Source organism: Eucyclogobius newberryi, unplaced genomic scaffold, assembly GCF_026437365.1.
Source record: "Eucyclogobius newberryi isolate DKJ021-1_F unplaced genomic scaffold, fEucNew1.0.hap1 SCAF_10, whole genome shotgun sequence".
NCBI lineage: Eukaryota > Metazoa > Chordata > Actinopteri > Gobiiformes > Gobiidae > Eucyclogobius > Eucyclogobius newberryi.
Window position 1 is genome coordinate 345,001 of NW_027315724.1, and position 5,000 is coordinate 350,000.

Below are 5,000 nucleotides of genomic sequence, written 5' to 3' on the forward strand. Positions count from 1 at the left end.
TTGAAATTCTTTTACTTCTCCTTTACTAGGAAGTTTGGACAAAGCAGCTGAATAAAGAGCAGATGAATCCATCCTGATGTGTACCAGAGGCACCTCTATCACAAGAGTGTTACAAAGAATACACAAGCTTTCTGACAAAGAAGACAAGTGATGAAAGGTAACATTTTGGTAATCAAATAAAATATATATATTTCCATATATTTAGATAAATTCATAATTTAATTGAAAATTATTGTAATGACTACACGATAATTTTAAAGACGTTTGAATCAAAGCAAATTTCTGTTTGTAGTGAGCTAGTATATTTCAATCACTGACCAATCACTGCATTTCCTTGCTTTATACAGGTGACCTAAAGTCTGGGAGTACGGCAGACATACAGCATTCTGTGACACTGTCATCCGGACACGACTGATTGAAAATCAGGAAATCCTCAGAAGATGCTCTTGTCCCTGTTCCAGAAATTCATCAAAAAACACCCTGGTCATGGAAGTTACCGGTAATTAAATTATTCTTATTGTTTATGAAAGAAAACAATAGAAGATCAGATAAACATCACAGCTATGTTTATTCATGAAATTTCATTCAAGATCAAACTAATCCAGTTAGCTACAGGAGTCTACATATTTTCATTCATTTTGTTTATTTATTCAGGGAAAACCCAGTGAGAAAAGTGGTTACCCTGTTAAAACACAACACAAAATAAACAACAAACATAGGATACTAAAACACAAATAAAATAATAATTCTAAAACTAAAACACAAATAAAATAGTAATCTATCAATACTTATGAATTTCTATTCCTTGTCTAATTTTTACAGATCCGATCTTCTGAAGAAGAGATTACAGCGAGACTTACCACAGCTGAATATTCACAAACCACCAAGAAGAAACCTGAGTGAAATGGTTTCCACGGAGACGACAGGACTTCTCCACCAGGTTCTTCCACTGAAACTGATATGTCAGTTTCTGAGATGTCATGTAGTGATGGAGAAATGGAGCCAGAAAGTGGTAAAGATGCAGCACTGCGAGAGCTCTCAAGGACAGTTTACAGTGCAGGTGTATCACTGAAACAAGCGGTCAAGAGTGCCCCTAGTATGGATGAAACAAGCGGTCAAGAGTGCCCCTAGTATGGATGAAACAAGCGGTCAAGAGTGCCCCTAGTATGGATGAAACAAGCGGTCAAGAGTGCCCCTAGTATGGATGAAACAAGCGGTCAAGAGTGCCCCTAGTATGGATGAAACAAGCGGTCAAGAGTGCCCCTAGTATCACTGAAACAAGCGGTCAAGAGTGCCCCTAGTATGGATGAAACAAGCGGTCAAGAGTGCCCCTAGTATGGATGAAACAAGCGGTCAAGAGTGCCCCTAGTATGGATGAAACAAGCGGTCAAGAGTGCCCCTAGTATGGATGAAACAAGCGGTCAAGAGTGCCCCTAGTATGGATGAAACAAGCGGTCAAGAGTGCCCCTAGTATCACTGAAACAAGCGGTCAAGAGTGCCCCTAGTATGGATGAAACAAGCGGTCAAGAGTGCCCCTAGTATGGATGAAACAAGCGGTCAAGAGTGCCCCTAGTATGGATGAAACAAGCGGTCAAGAGTGCCCCTAGTATCACTGAAACAAGCGGTCAAGAGTGCCCCTAGTATGGATGAAACAAGCGGTCAAGAGTGCCCCTAGTATGGATGAAACAAGCGGTCAAGAGTGCCCCTAGTATGGATGAAACAAGCGGTCAAGAGTGCCCCTAGTATCACTGAAACAAGCGGTCAAGAGTGCCCCTAGTATGGATGAAACAAGCGGTCAAGAGTGCCCCTAGTATGGATGAAACAAGCGGTCAAGAGTGCCCCTAGTATGGATGAAACAAGCGGTCAAGAGTGCCCCTAGTATGGATGAAACAAGCGGTCAAGAGTGCCCCTAGTATGGATGAAACAAGCGGTCAAGAGTGCCCCTAGTATGGATGAAACAAGCGGTCAAGAGTGCCCCTAGTATGGATGAAACAAGCGGTCAAGAGTGCCCCTAGTATGGATGAAACAAGCGGTCAAGAGTGCCCCTAGTATGGATGAAACAAGCGGTCAAGAGTGCCCCTAGTATCACTGAAACAAGCGGTCAAGAGTGCCCCTAGTATGGATGAAACAAGCGGTCAAGAGTGCCCCTAGTATGGATGAAACAAGCGGTCAAGAGTGCCCCTAGTATGGATGAAACAAGCGGTCAAGAGTGCCCCTAGTATGGATGAAACAAGCGGTCAAGAGTGCCCCTAGTATGGATGAAACAAGCGGTCAAGAGTGCCCCTAGTATGGATGAAACAAGCGGTCAAGAGTGCCCCTAGTATGGATGAAACAAGCGGTCAAGAGTGCCCCTAGTATGGATGAAACAAGCGGTCAAGAGTGCCCCTAGTATGGATGAAACAAGCGGTCAAGAGTGCCCCTAGTATCACTGAAACAAGCGGTCAAGAGTGCCCCTAGTATGGATGAAACAAGCGGTCAAGAGTGCCCCTAGTATGGATGAAACAAGCGGTCAAGAGTGCCCCTAGTATGGATGAAACAAGCGGTCAAGAGTGCCCCTAGTATGGATGAAACAAGCGGTCAAGAGTGCCCCTAGTATGGATGAAACAAGCGGTCAAGAGTGCCCCTAGTATGGATGAAACAAGCGGTCAAGAGTGCCCCTAGTATGGATGAAACAAGCGGTCAAGAGTGCCCCTAGTATGGATGAAACAAGCGGTCAAGAGTGCCCCTAGTATGGATGAAACAAGCGGTCAAGAGTGCCCCTAGTATCACTGAAACAAGCGGTCAAGAGTGCCCCTAGTATGGATGAAACAAGCGGTCAAGAGTGCCCCTAGTATGGATGAAACAAGCGGTCAAGAGTGCCCCTAGTATGGATGAAACAAGCGGTCAAGAGTGCCCCTAGTATGGATGAAACAAGCGGTCAAGAGTGCCCCTAGTATGGATGAAACAAGCGGTCAAGAGTGCCCCTAGTATGGATGAAACAAGCGGTCAAGAGTGCCCCTAGTATGGATGAAACAAGCGGTCAAGAGTGCCCCTAGTATGGATGAAACAAGCGGTCAAGAGTGCCCCTAGTATGGATGAAACAAGCGGTCAAGAGTGCCCCTAGTATGGATGAAACAAGCGGTCAAGAGTGCCCCTAGTATCACTGAAACAAGCGGTCAAGAGTGCCCCTAGTATGGATGAAACAAGCGGTCAAGAGTGCCCCTAGTATGGATGAAACAAGCGGTCAAGAGTGCCCCTAGTATGGATGAAACAAGCGGTCAAGAGTGCCCCTAGTATCACTGAAACAAGCGGTCAAGAGTGCCCCTAGTATGGATGAAACAAGCGGTCAAGAGTGCCCCTAGTATGGATGAAACAAGCGGTCAAGAGTGCCCCTAGTATCACTGAAACAAGCGGTCAAGAGTGCCCCTAGTATGGATGAAACAAGCGGTCAAGAGTGCCCCTAGTATGGATGAAACAAGCGGTCAAGAGTGCCCCTAGTATCACTGAAACAAGCGGTCAAAAGTGCCCCTAGTATCACTGAAACAAGCGGTCAAGAGTGCCCCTAGTATGGATGAAACAAGCGGTCAAAAGTGCCCCTAGTATGGATGAAACAAGCGGTCAAGAGTGCCCCTAGTATCACTGAAACAAGCGGTCAAGAGTGCCCCTAGTATGGATGAAACAAGCGGTCAAGAGTGCCCCTAGTATGGATGAAACAAGCGGTCAAAAGTGCCCCTAGTATGGATGAAACAAGCGGTCAAGAGTGCCCCTAGTATGGATGAAACAAGCGGTCAAGAGTGCCCCTAGTATCACTGAAACAAGCGGTCAAAAGTGCCCCTAGTATGGATGAAACAAGCGGTCAAGAGTGCCCCTAGTATCACTGAAACAAGCGGTCAAAAGTGTCCCTAGTATGGATGAAACAAGCGGTCAAGAGTGCCCCTAGTATGGATGAAACAAGCGGTCAAGAGTGCCCCTAGTATCACTGAAACAAGCGGTCAAGAGTGCCCCTAGTATGGATGAAACAAGCGGTCAAGAGTGCCCCTAGTATGGATGAAACAAGCGGTCAAGAGTGCCCCTAGTATGGATGAAACAAGCGGTCAAGAGTGCCCCTAGTATCACTGAAACAAGCGGTCAAGAGTGCCCCTAGTATCACTGAAACAAGCGGTCAAAAGTGCCCCTAGTATGGATGAAACAAGCGGTCAAAAGTGCCCCTAGTATCACTGAAACAAGCGGTCAAGAGTGCCCCTAGGATGGATGAAACAAGCGGTCAAAAGTGCCCCTAGGATGGATGTAAATTGGCCTCCTACATCAGAGGATCTAAATGTTTCCTCTGCCAGAAAGATTGTGCCAATTGAACTTTATAACTTACTAGCTTGGTGTGTAGGTGCTAGTGATAAATTGACATTGTCTAACATGGTAAATGTATCCGAGGAGGTTGATCTTTGTTTACTGTCAATTTGCCAAGATATATATTTGTCCTCAAAAGGTAAAAATCAAACCAGTGTTGTACTTACACATTTTGACATCAATCATACTTATATCATTCCTCTGTTTGTATGTATATCCTATTCTGCAGAAAGTTTGCCTTATACTAGATCGAAAGATACACATGTTAATTAACCTGTTTATCACGATGTAAATACTGCTTTTATGATTGTAATTATTCATATTGTTCATATTGTAAATACATTACATAAAATGATATCCGTTCTATAGAATAAAACCTTTACCAATAGCCTATGTTTTCTTTCTTCAAATGGGCAACTGGTGTTGAAAGGGTTAAAATACTACTTTTAGATTATGTTTTTATAGTGTAGTATAAATCAAGACTAGAGCATGTGTCATTGTTGAAGCATCAGTTGAATACTAAATGTGGAGTAAGAGTTTACAAGTCCGTAACGATAACATGCAAAATTGTTAAAACTGTTTTTTTAACTTACGTTTGCACATAAACTAAAGCACCCAGAGTCTCACCACTTTACATCCTTCAAAAAAGTAGTAATGTCTCTGAGAATCTGAATTTC

The 5,000-nt window shown here is 43.9% G+C and overlaps 1 protein-coding gene across 3 annotated transcripts in view; it reads left to right on the forward strand.

The window, feature by feature from the left end:
- Positions 1 to 5,000, forward strand: part of sptbn4b (spectrin, beta, non-erythrocytic 4b) — a 138,161-nt gene that overhangs the window by 13,835 nt on the left and 119,326 nt on the right. The window lies entirely within an intron of this gene.